We start from the raw sequence: 14,609 nt of genomic DNA on the forward strand, positions 1-14,609 counted from the left end.
CTTTGGGCCAGGTGAGCTAAAAATAAGTCTTTATGGTAAATTTAACCCCAAATTATCACAGAAATCAATATTTAACACTGGGAACCAATTTTGAAAAGCATATCATAACTCGTAAAATTTGTGATTTTTTTACAAATACCAAGTTTTCTATCAATTTTTCCCAAATTTTACATAAAACACAAGGGACCTTCCTTTTATATTTATTTCCATTTAGCACATTTATTTTTAAAATTAGTTGAGACAATCTTGACTTATTGTATGACATAGAAGTATTGACAGACAGACAAACAGAGAGACTACTGTATTGGGCTCATGTCAACTACTGGGCCCTAATAATCAAAATTTATTGTCACAATAGATATACAATCAATTTATGACAAAATAAGTTGTAAAGTAGAGGCAATAATGTCTTTTTAATGTCTCTCGTTACATCTTGGTAGTTAAACCATCAATTCACTAGTTTATACATGTTCCTGAAAGAAAAAGCACATATTATTGTATAAGTACATGTCTTAATGCTGACTTGTGAATCATGATGCAAGTTTCATCATTTGTCAGAGCTAAAATTGCATATTTCATAGTATTTTCTGACTTGTGAATATACAAGTTTTATCCACTTGGAGTACATTTGGCAGAGCTTAATGTAAAATAAAATGTGAATAAACTGCTTCGCCGAGCGCAGCTGGATACGACCGCAAAGGTCCAACCCTGAACAGTTGGGCCAAAAATGGACACAATATTCAAACTTGATACAGGTCTGAATGTGGATTGTAATTAAATATTTGACACATTATAGGTTTCTGACACAGAATAAATGTAGTCAAAGAACTTGAAATTGGTTGTACGATTTGAATATATATTCAATTGAAGATTTATTGCTGTTGTGCAATACACTATTCTGTTGCGCAATACTTAGTAAATCTGTTTTCAGACTATATACAAAGAATTAGCAAAATAAATTGTGACCCCCAATTTTTTTCTTTGGAAAATTGACAATTTCTTAAATCTTGAGGGGAAAAAAATTGAACCCCCCAAAAAAAAACAGAAAAAGGGAAAATTCGCGATTTTTTACTTATCATCTTATTATGTTCATAATACCATAAAAAACATATTCACCAAGTTTTATCTGGATATGAACACTAATAAAGAAGAAAATTGGGAATTGTTAATTTTATTTATTCGAACTTCCTGACTTCTGTGACGTAGTTTAAGTCTTTTTGCATGCCGGGAGTGGATTAATCTCATTTTAAGTCTTGTTCGTTAATCATCTTATAACGCGATTTAAAGCGCATCGACGACTTTTGCCGTAGCTATTAACCAACTAATAATTCAGAAAGAAAAGTGATCAGCCGTGCAACTTTTAAAATTAAAATGCACCTTTTATATTTTAAGGATTTCTGATATGATTATAGTAATAAAAGTAAATCATACAATAGAATGTTTTTATGATTTTTTTTCCGACGGATATGTTGAACAAACATATATAACTGATAGTGTAATAAAAATGCATGTTTGTATTCTCACCTATTACTTTAGTCGAGGATTTGTCTTACTATACAAATCCTTGCTTCAGTCTAGTACTGTGTAAATACAATGCATGTGTATTATACTGACACCACCTGGTAAAGGCGTGGTTAAATTCACGGTTATTAAAAGATTAGCATTATGTAATTTTAATCTTTTGATCTTAACAAGAGTGTTGTTTGGCCTCAAGGGTTCACCGTTGTAAGTATGAAAAACATGGAGAAGAAAAGGATAAAACAGAAGTGCGGGTTTGAGACAGGATATTTTTTTTTATTATTTGGGGAGGAATATGGTGGCAAAATAACTGAATCGCCGTTATATATTTTTTAATATTTTGCGTTAGCTCCAATTTTTTAATAAATAGGTGATCATTTTGTTGTAACATCGAAATTCTGAATTGCTTTCAATTAAATAATTTTATAGATAAAAATGGCTCACGAAAACGATCGTATAAATCAAAACTGTACTATTTCAAATTATCATCGGTAACCTTGAATATTTATTCAAATGTGCAGAGAAAATTATCAGTTACATTAATATAGTTTGGTCCGTCCAAAGCGATCTACATTTACCTAATCGGGAATGCCCTGATTAAAATATTCTAAATCTCACAACGTATAAATTCTTTAGCTATTTGACCAACGATGTTTTAAAAAATTAACAGAATCAATCTAACGTCAACTTTCCTTTTTTGAATGGAGAAAGACCGGCGGAATCAATTTTCAATGTGCTTTATATCTTGTACCTTTGCAAGACTTATCATTCATTCATAAACCCACTCTAAACCAGAGACATATATACGTCTGTTTAAACTGACAAGAATACTCCTAAAACGGACAAGCAGTATATTCTTTAAATTTCTGTGATTTAATACCAAGAAAGAAACAAATACCGAAATTAATTTGATACTCAATATTTTTCCTGGAAAATATTCACATCCTCATTCGGTCTGGAAAAAAAAAAAAATTTGGTATACAGAACATGCAGAAGTGTGAATGTCATAAAACCTAATTGTTATATCAGAAACCATTATAAATTTGAACCTGTATACGTAAGACCTCATGCGACGTCACCTAAGATCACCTAACCACATACAGGTAATATACAAGTAGCTCTGTTATACCCGGAAATGTCAAGGTTAATCACTACTGATACAGAATATACCAATGCAACGAAAATTCTGATGATTGTGAAGCATGACCATTCATTATTTTAGAGGCGTCTTAGGTGGGGGATTGCCGGAACGATTTAATTTAAATTCTGACTAGATTTTTTTTTACTCAATTTAAATCACTGAACTAAAAAAAAGAAGAAAACTACGCCCAAGAACAGAATTCTTCTTGTAAATTCATAAATACACCGTTCTTATTTTGTAAGTTTCGGTAGACATGAACTCAACCCCCCCCCCCCCCCCCCCCCCTCCCCAAACCTGGGGACAGTATATCTTACAATGTATATATTCCTGCCAAAATAACAAAAAAGGAGAAAAAGAAAGTCATGAACGGTAAATCACATCAGATTCAGATATTTATATAGTTGATTGTCGTTAGCTAGAAATGTATACATGTCTCTGCGTTAACTTATAAAAATAACAGGAAAGTATAAACTTGAAATAGATTGATGATGAATACTATGCAACTGCGACACCCCTTTTTATCACAGCGTACATACATGTATTTAAATGACTGTCCGTTATTTCGATTAAGAATGACAATCGTACGTAAAATCCTTTAGTTCATGGTGAGACTTTTTGTACCAGATATGCGACTTTTCGTATTTATATTTTCTCTTATATTACTCTCATTTGATATTTTATGCATAAGTGCAATATTGGGAATGGTTTATTACCACCACAAGCTAACTAAATAAATTAATCAACCCTCTAGCTGACCAGACGTTAATACAACTACTATCATTCTATCCGCAGTGAAGTTTCTTTATTTCTTCAAATAGGCTTTTTGGGGACCATTAGTGTACGTCCAGTGGCATATATATTACATGTATGTCGGAACAGGAAAATTGACATCAGGTACTTTAAGAACCATGTTCACATTATTATACATTATACCCAACAATTGTGATGATGACGAATTTCTTAAACTGTTCAAAATAATCTTATTGAAAAATAAATCTGTGATTTTACTATGTCCATAACTTCGATGAACCAAAGCAAGTTAGATATCGAACTGTATTTAAATCAGATTGGTTCTGGATGTTTCTCTCGTATATTCAATTTACATGTATATATTCTAAATTGCGACTATCTATAGTTCCGTAACCTTCTATCTAGGCGTATAAACTAATGATCGACAAGTGCGTACATTTTGTTAAATCAATATTTGTATGTTTCAAGATGTCCATACTTATTGACAACGAGTATATACCTACATTTTCCACAATTTACCCTTGGAAAATATGTAAATAGATTTTTTATTTTATCAAATCTTTTTTTTTGGAATCATTTAGATTTTCATAAATATCATTCTTTACACCAGAAAGGTTATTTATAAACAAGCGTATGAGTTTAGTAATGACTTGTGTATCACTATCGGACACGCAAGACAAAGATGTATATTACACCTGATAGTTTCAAAATGGAAAGTTACAAGTTATCGGCCGTGTACACTGATCAATACCCTCAGAAGTGAAGTGATGCACGAACTTGCTTTATGTAATTGTGTAGTAAGAGTTTTAAAGCCCGACAGGAAATCGCTTGAATACCTGGACGTGTCACCTCACAATACCTCTGGGATTTCTTAATCCATGCTAGTGATCAGATAAGGGAAGGTCCGAATTTATTTAAATAAGTTTATTACATAAAAGAATTATGAACAAACTAGATTTTCGAAAACAATTTTACACGGAACACTTATTTATGACTTTGAACTTTGACTATTAACTAATTTCCATTAAAATTTCTTGTTTCAAAAACTTAGTTAAAAAAAAAACATTTTTAAAACGACAGACCATAGTACTAGTTATTTAAAAAAAAAATATATATAATTACATTTTCCGTATCAAGTTAGTTAGGAAAGGTTGCACAACCATGTCTATTATAATCTTGTTTGTGACCCGGTTAACTGTTTATGCTTTCCTTGTCGGATAAAACAACCGTACGCTTGACAAGATATCGACACTCAATTACGGCTACGTTAGGTTACTGCTTGTTTTCGTCCTTTGTGGTTTATAGATATATCGTGGTTTCTATTCAGGGATGATGTCAAAATGGCCGCTTGCGGAGAATTGATACTCTAAATTTAAAATCGATGGTGATCTCTTATCTAGCAGAATAAAACTTTAATATTTATGAATTTGTGCTTTTTTATACATAATGAACATAATATCAATTTTTCATTTTTTTGCGAAGTTTCCCTTTAAGTTATTGTCTGGAATCTAAATGTATGATTTGAATTTATCTTTGAAGTTATTGGATACTACACATGTAGTGTATCCTATGGATATCTGTTGAAGATTTTTGTCATTTGGTTGCTGTCTCATTGGCATATACCCACATCTCTTGTTATTCATACTATGATACATACATGTATAAAAAAATTTGTATTACATGTAGTACAATATGTAGGAAGTGTAACTGAACCTCAAAATTTTCAAAACATGATGACATGTAACATAAATGCATTTCTGTTCATAAATATAATAAATGTACTATGAAATAATTACTTTATATATAAATATACATGATCTATATTTATATATATATATATATATTAGTCAGGAGAATTACTGAAATGAGTGATCTTAAATCACTTATTCAAGTACATTTTTAACATTTTGTCCAGAAATGTTGGAAGTAAGAGTTGTCTTTCTTTAATAATCACCTATTTAAGTATTATAAATAAATAACTAGACTAAGCATGCTAAGTGATTTAATTTTGTTGTAGCTTTAAATATATAATACTAATGATCCAGGGACTAATTATGTTGCTAAAATTATCAGAATCAACATCTGTGTTCATAAGATGACTGGCTATGTCAGGTGATGACCCTGTACTGAATCTAGGATGACATGAAAATCACTTGTTTAAGTGGAAACCTCTAGACTATTTTCTTCCAAAAAAAATCACTTCTTTAAGTATTATCATTTTGATTACCCCCACTAATTTCAACACCCATGAACAGTGAAATTTTGATCGAGAACAATAAAATTTTATTACAATTATACATGTAATCTCTAAAACCTTGAATTTTACAGGAAAAATACTCCCACTGGCACTGCTTGGAAAAATCTGTTAAGAATTTGATATTTCATTATGTTAAATTATAAGCCTTCATTATAACTTATAAATATAGAATTTACAGCTGAATGATTGCATCAAAGGCATAAACCTTGCTACTTAAAACATGCAAAAGGTTCATTTTTTTTCAATTTTACAAACAATAAGATATAATCTAAACTTGTATGTTTAAAATTTTGGTAAAACTACAAAATCAAAGAATTTTTAATTTGCTACTTAAATGAGTGATTTATAAATAACCTATTTCAATAATTCCCCTGACTGTATATATATTATAGACTTTATAGTAACAATGTTGCAATTTTTTATGATTAAACTGATTCAGAACATGTTAATGAACCATTGGCTGTTGCCTGTAGTCCAAATAAAAAATTCAATAAAAAAAATCCCATACACTAATTAAGATACAAATATACATGTACATAAATTTTGAAAATTACTATCAAAAGTGTAAACACATATATATATAATATCCCATTTAGTTTTATTTAAAATTACCTCAGGAAATAGTTTCTGGTGTTTTCTCTCATTATAAGGTATACAATGTAGATCTAGCTGGAATGTCAGACCTTTTTAATAAGAACCGGTCCTAATGTTCTAGTGAGGAACCTTGGCCCTCTCACGTCAAATACTGGTAGACAATTTCTGGAAGACAATTCAACAATAAACATTGATTTCAGAAAGTTCAGATAAGACTAATTAAAAGTGAGGTAACTAAATAGCTCTTTAATCCAAACAAATTTTAGATCTAAGGAAGTTAAATACATGAAATATCAACAGTTACAATTTTCAGACCTGCCAACCCAAGATCTGATATCAATACACATCTTGAACCAATTTTATTCAATGGCTTACAGGAACATAAGATACTGATTAAATTTAAAACACTTTCAAATTTCTTATCAACTGCTTTAACTTGATAAATCACATTTCCCACATTAATGAATAAAAGAAAATTTAATATAAGTTTGGATTTACAAAAGGAACTACATGTATATATGCAAGTGTATATCTAAAGTAATGAAGTTATTCGCCCAACCTTTTCTTAATATTAGGACAAATAACATATCAAAAGTTGGCAGTTGAAGATTAAAATGGTGTATAAAGTTTCTGCAAGTCATAGAAACACATCATAATATACAAAATGTATCATTCATTTGACATGATTACTGTGATATCCAGTGGCAAGTGTTTCATAAATATTCAGTAAACAAATTTCAAATAATTCTTATAGTTAGGCATGTATGGGTTTTGCTCATTGTTGAAGGCTGTACAGTGACATATGATATAGCTGTTAATTTCTGTGTCATTTGGTTTCTTGTGGAGATTTGTCTCAATGGAAATCATACCACATCTTCTGTTGTTTTACAAAAATAAAAGGCCAGATATTTAACTGGCACAGGAAAATGTTTACATGTTCCATAGGGGTACATATTTTGCCTTGCAAAAGTCTGTGCTTAAGCCACTAGCCCAATATCCGAGTCTGGTAAAAATTGATAAACATTTAGTGAAATTATTTTTAGGGTCTTGCATGTATTCATGAAGGAAAAATGTTAAAATTTCTTGAACAGACTGCAATGGGCATTCAGCCTGAGAACCCTAAATAAAACTGTTCAATGGGTATATTAACTTGCTGCAATACTTTTTTCCAAACATATGGAATTTATCGTCCCAACTTCCACTTGATGTAGCTGTGCATGCCTCTATTCAGTATTCAGATGACACTTATCCCCCCTTTTTTTGGGGGGGGGATTGTTCCTACCGTAACATAGAGAAACTGGGACCAAGATACACCAAGTGTTGTGGACGTGTTATGAGGATCACTGCCTCAAAATGCTATTTTGTACGACTATTGTAAAGTATATTCGATCTTCAATTACAAATGTAATCTAAAAATGTCATGTCATGACTTTTTAAGCCCCCCTGGCATTAGTGGCAAGGGAGTTTCAGTTCCCCCTGAGTTTCACATCATAAAAACACAACTTGTACAAACCTATCTTCGGTAAATAGAGTAAATTACTTTACTTTTATCTTCAATACCGACAACAAACGAGCAGCATGTTTATTGTTCACTTTAACAGCTTGCTAAGTTGCTTTTTCAATTGTTTTGGCTAGAGTTGTGAGTTTGACACAAAAACAAGGGCCCAGCGGCCACTTCAAAAGCCTGCCCATTTGTCGGCGATTAAGTGTCGTCCATAAAATTTATGCCACAAGAGTCGGGCGAGTTTCGGTTATCTAACTTTCAATTTGGGCAACTTGAAATTACTCTACTCACCTGTACCGTGGCTTTCTGTGACACACTACCATCTTCGAAGCGGCGTAGAGGAACAACAATGCCTAACTGCGCATGCTCGAGATCGTTCATTTCAAAAAGTAAAATTAGCCCATACCGGACGGTATTGTCAAGAATTTCAATAACGGCCGGGTACCAGTCTAGGTAGCAATACACAGTTAGAAGTTTAGTTTCGCATTATGGCCATGGTGAATTTTTTAAATATGAAAGTTTTTGTACAATAAAATTGATTTCTAGATATTTGAAGAATAATATAACATTCTTAGTGAGTTCATATGAACATTTAAAATTTTTTAAGCATGTTTTATAGGCCATTTTTCTGTTTGACAGTCCGTATTTTCCTATCCGTACCGCCCATAGGTCTAGAAATTATTGTAGTGTTTATCAACAAAGATTTGACGCTCGATCTTTTCAATTCAATTTTATGGAAAAACGAGCAGAAAGGCATATGAATATTTTTGGACCTCTTGATAGATAGATGTCTATGGTTTCAGGAAAGGTATCACTCTAATTGATTAAAATGTTCCTTTGGACCAAATTTTGGAGACTTTTGTGACATTTTCACCCCTCATTTTGCAATATTTTGTATCGAATAAATGCAGATTGTTGCCATGGTTACACCAAAAAGAGATTATATTTCACCTTTTTAACTATTGAAAATGAAATCTATTGAAGATGCTTTTTCCAGAAATATACACATGCATAACACAAATAGTAAGCCTTGTTTATTAGATAGGAAGGAAAAGAGGGTGGTTAAAAATTATGAGTGCAAATTTTAAGATTTTTTCCTAACTGTGTATTGCTAATTTATGGCATTTGACAAAATACAAAATTGCTTATTTTTAGACAAATCATACCACAAATCTATTAATATTTAGATTATAAATAATTCTGAGGGAGAAACATCTTTTAGAATGACAATATATGTTAGTTTTGTTGTTTATTGTCCTTAGCAACCAATATAGACATTTTGACACAAAGACTTGGTGCGGTCATAAATTGATACTTTATTGGCTACCCCTAGGAAAAGAAAAAAATGCGCGTTATTTAGAAACCTCAATAGGGAACGCTTTATATTTTTTCATGCAAATAAATCAAATTTATTATTTTAGCAAGTATAAAGTTACAATTTAGCATGAATTAAGTCTAAATTTGTTCCCGCTGTTATAGATTAATTCGGTATTTGCTAAATTTTAACCAATGCTTGTGTGTTCTAATACACAACAAAATTGACATTCTAGAGCTTTAAAATAGCTTTAATTTGTAAAATTTGTCTACTGTTAAGGTTAATTTAAGTTTTTAAACAAGAAAAGACAAGCACAGAAGGTATAGTTTTAGAAATTTGACTAACAAAGGAGAATTTACACTTTAACATGGCATGTTTCTTCAAATCTCTTTTTTGTTGCATATCAGTGGCAACTGCAAACCTTCATCAAATATTCATTTCTGAACCAATTTTCAAAACAAGCAGGCCAATTTGCTCGGCTTAGCTAGCAGAACACAGAAATCTATTTAAAGTGGAATTTTTAAAAAAATGTTTATCCTAAAGGTAGCAATACACAGTTAGAAGTTTAGTTTTGCATTATGGCCATGGTGAATTTTTTAATATGAAAGTTTTTGTACAATAAAATTGATTTTTAGATAGTTGAAGAATAATATAGCCTTCTATGTGGGTTTATATGAACATTTAGATTGTTTTTAGCATGTTTTATAGGCCATTTTTCTGTTTGACAGTCCGTATTTTCCTATTCGTACCGCCCATAGGTCTAGAAATTATTGTAGTGTTTATCAACAAAGATTTGACGCTCGATCTTTTCAATTCAATTTTATGGAAAAACGAGCATAAAGGCATATGATTTTTTTTGGACCTCTTGATAGATAAATGTCTATGGTTTCAGGAAAGGTATCACTCTAATTGATTGAAATGTTCCTTTGGACCAAATTTTGGAGACTTTTGTGACATTTCACCCCTCTTTTTGCAATATTTTGTATCGAATAAATGCAGATTGTTGCCATGGTTACACCAAAAAGAGATTATATTTCACCTTTTTAACTATTGAAATTGAAATCTATGGAAGATGCTTTTTTCCAGAAATATACACATACATAACACAAACAGTAAGCCTTATTTATTAGATAGGAAGGAAAAGATGGTGGTTTTAATCTATGAGTGCCAATTTAAAGATTTCTTCCTAACTGTGTATTGCTACCTTAGGAAGAATTTTGGAGACATCAGAGACAGTTTCGAAATTGAAGTTGAGCAAGTCAGAGCTATTTTAGATTACATGTTACAGAAAAGGGACATTATAAAAGATCTAAATGATAAAATTGTGGAAGTTAGCTCTGATGAAGACGTGGTGGATGAAATTCAGCAAACAGTTGAGTACATGATCCATTTAGATTAAAAAATCCGTCAAATTAGAAAACTAATTCAATCCTCACACTCAACAAGTAACAATTTACCCGTCAATACTACCGTTATTCAAGCTAGTAATGTTACTCTGATACACCCTTACATACCATTGTTCTACCTACATTCGATAGTGTACCCTCAAGCGACTCCTCTCTCAATTGAACCCGCACGCCAATTGTTTCACGTCGACATTTCATGTACAATCAAATGCAGCATCGTTTTATACTAGTAACCCCGCTATATCAGAGATTGTTCCTACTATGAACTCGTCTATGCACATTCAAAGTTTACATTCGTCTTCTAGCGCAAAAATTCAGTACCACAAACTACAAAAGTTGAACCTACCTACTTTTGAAGGGAATATTTTAGATTGTTAATCCTTTTGGGATTCAAATGAAACAGCTATTGACACAAATCCCATACTTAGCGACGTACAAAAATTTAACTACTCAAAGTATTTCATACAGGGAGAAGCATTGCAGACCATATCAGGTTTTTCTATGACAAACACTAACTACGGCAAAGCTATTTCATTGTTACAAGAGAGGTATGGACAGATACATACTATAATAAAAACATACATTCAAGCTCTACTTGATATTCCGCCGCCGATTTATACTGTAATTACTATGACAAAACTGAAACTTACATACGAGTTCTAGAGTCTCTGATGACACCTATGGTTCACTTCTTGTACCAGTTATTCTGAACAAATTGCCCGCAGAAATACTCCAAAATTTAGCAAGAGTTCAACAAACTGGACTTTAAATAAATTACGCAAAGCAATTTTAGACGAGTTATTCATTATGGAAGCCATACAATCACGCACAAATTCAGCATTCAAGAAAATGAAAGGTCGTACTCGGATATTAAGGTGAACACAAAGCAATGCGCATTTTGTCACGAATCGGACACACACCCGTAAACTTCGCTAAAGTCACAACCGATAACGTGCGGATGAATATAGTCAAGAGCTAAAGACTGTGTTTCAAATGCCTAGGTCACTACAAACTATCTGACTGTAAATCAAAAAGTAACTGCCAAAATTGTAACAAACGTCATTACACTAGCATATGTAGTGAACATGAGAAATCCGAGGAATCGAGCAAACCGCCAGCCAAAGAAATGCAGTATCCCTCACACAAAGAACTACAAATGTATTGTTAAGGACCGCCGTCGCTAATGTTAGTTTGGGAAAACAAAGTACAGAAGCCAATGTTCTGTTAGATGAAGGTGCGCAGAGGTCCTTCATAACGGAGACATTTGCAGGGATGTTGGACTTAGCTACAAGCGGAAACGAAGTAGTGCACCTTTCCGGATTCGCAGACCAAAATGGACAAGTAAGACACATGAAATCGGCAACTGTTTATATCCAAACAGATGAAGGCAAAAATATACCACTAAACGTACTTATTATTCCTGAAATTTCAATGCCATTACAAACTCACGTGAAAACAGATAGACTGGAATTGATGGCTGTCGTTATTAGAAGCAGTCTATTAGCACATACCAGGGACAACATGCAGATAACCCATGCAGTTTTGGTTATGTTCAAAGAAAACTTTAAAACCATTCATTTCAAACCGCGTAAAAGAAATTACAGAGTTAACAGAAGAGTTAAATTGGAGATACTGTCAAAGTGAGTCAAATCCTGATTTACTGTCAAGCAAGAGGGATGCCAGCAGATAAATTTCAAAACAACAAACTTTGGATGCATGGCCCGGATTGGCTCACATTCGAAGAGAATTGGGAAGAATGGAACAGAGAAGAAGCACAATTTTATCCACTTTTGCACAACAAGAAGTCATCGTTGATACTATACAAGCTACAAAGAGTGCTTTTACAACACAAGGGATCGGCAATGTCATCAATGTGAATAAATTCAACTCATTTAAGAACATTCTACGAATTACCGTTCACGTGAGAGAATTAATAACAAAATGTAGGACACGAGCGATACAAACAAGTACGTTAAACACGATCGAAATACAAAACGTATCTATAACGTGGATACAATACACTCCGAAACAACACTATTCAGATATCATTCAAGACTTACAAACAAGAAAGGGAAAACACAACCTTGTCAAACAGCTCAAGTTGTACATAGCTAATGACAAATTAATTCGATGCGACGGACGCATTCATAATGCACTGCTTGAAGAAGATACAAAATACCCGATATTGCTATATACCCGCAAGGGGAAATTGACACTTATAACAATGGACGCACATGTGACTCATTAACATTCAGAATTATCGAGTTCCGTAACATTACTCCGCCAAACCTATTTGATACCATCGATATGACAAGTTATCAAGAGAACTATTCATAAATGCCTGATCTCTAAGAAAGTTGTTAGTCGACCGTATTCGGCTCCAGATCCGCAACCTTTGCCTTTAAGACATACTGAAGATTCGCCAGTAGAAAATCTATGATTTATGACAACGCTACAACATACATCGCATCCACCAAACAGATTGAGGAATTAACACACTCACCATCAGTTAAAGAAAAACTCAACAACTTCGGCACTACATAGAAATTTATACCAAAGAAAGCACCATGGTATGGTGGCTTTTGGGAAAGGCTGATAGGACTTACAAAGGACTGTATCAAAAAGGTGTTAGGACGTTTATCAGTCGAGGCAAATAGGAAATTGCATAATATTATGAAATATCCTAATTTAACACATTATTATGAAACTTCATAATATTAGATAATCGGCTAATTTTGTAACTATATTATGGGATTTCGTAATTCATAAAGTTATGGAAATACATAAGATAAGAAAAATTTTATAATTTTAAATATTTTTTTCGGTCGTTTTTTGGGCCCCGTGACTAATTTTGGGAAATTTCTAGAAAAAAAAAGTTATTTTTGAGTGGCGTTTATACCAGGTCATAATGAACAACTGTCAGATTTTCATCGACACGCCTTAATTTCTCCCGACACCACCCTCTTTGTTTGTTGTAAATAATTTAACAAAGGGAGACAACTAGTATCGGTTTAAAATACAACTTGCGGTTATAGTTCTTTGATAAATCGATCTTTTTATTGCTAATCTAAGGTTGAAGATGTGTTTTTGCTATATTTCTAATCTAATTTGCATGTGATTTACAGCTGCATATTTCATGTTCATTGTTGAAATCTTGAATTATCTAGTTTAAGACGTTTGAAATGAATATATTTGAAATAAATTTTAAAGGTTTATCTAAACAATTGTCTGTTGTCATATGCATGTTGAAACAATAAAATATCAAAACACCAAATAAAATATTATCTATCAAAGTTTATTTAATGCATAACGATGTATTTGTTAACTAAAATAATGCCAAATAACAAAATTATTTAACAACTAAAATCATATGTCTGATCTTAATTTTGTAAATAGCGATATTTTCTTTACCGCGTGTAGAAACTTTATATTTCTTTTAATTTTAGAATTATTTTTTAAATATTTTACAGTGTTCTTTTGTTGATTTAGGTACTATTAATTGGATCATGGAAGTATTATATTGTCAATAAACTACTTCCATGATCGATAATTATGATAATATTAAATCGTAAGATACGGCATTCAAGTGCATAACGATGTATCATGGTTTATTTTCATCACTGCTGTCAAGATATGTAGCGTGTACGACATGTAATAACAACTCATCTTGGTATGATTCAACCACAAAAGTTACTGTTTACAAAAGAAACGATTGTAGAAAATTTATGTTGTAAAAAGAAGTATTTGTTTTAATAACAAACATTTGTACATATTTTTAACGAAACTATTGCTATATTACGCACACGTTTTGATTTAAATGATTCATTAAGTTTTGAATATTTTATAATTAAAAACTTTTTTATTGAATTTAAATTTTATGTTTTTTTATTTAATTTGAAAGTGGTGTTTTGTAAATATCTGCATTTGCATGTCCGTCTGCCTGTTTGTGATTTAGTTAAGAAAGAGAGCATAAAAATCAGACAAACTCATTATAATAAATATACATAAGAATAAAGGAATACTTGTATCACAATTATACACAAATTAAGAAATATTTTTGTATCAGAAAATTATATAAATATAACGTGAAAATTGATATGGAATAGAACAATTTTAATTGAAAG

The 14,609-nt window shown here is 31.9% G+C and overlaps 1 long non-coding RNA gene across 1 annotated transcript; it reads right to left on the bottom strand.

Annotated features, from left to right (window-relative positions):
- Positions 1-418: 418 nt before the first annotated feature.
- LOC127717741 (uncharacterized) lies at positions 419-8,209 on the bottom strand. Its single transcript, XR_007989327.1, has 3 exons — positions 8,056-8,209; positions 6,279-6,425; positions 419-473 (listed from the first exon to the last, which is right to left on the bottom strand). It is a non-coding gene; the product is annotated as an uncharacterized LOC127717741 (long non-coding RNA).
- Between the last annotated feature and the right edge of the window lie 6,400 nt (positions 8,210-14,609).

The sequence above is a fragment of the Mytilus californianus genome, unplaced genomic scaffold (genome assembly GCF_021869535.1).
Source record: "Mytilus californianus isolate M0D057914Y unplaced genomic scaffold, xbMytCali1.0.p SCAF_10, whole genome shotgun sequence".
NCBI lineage: Eukaryota > Metazoa > Mollusca > Bivalvia > Mytilida > Mytilidae > Mytilus > Mytilus californianus.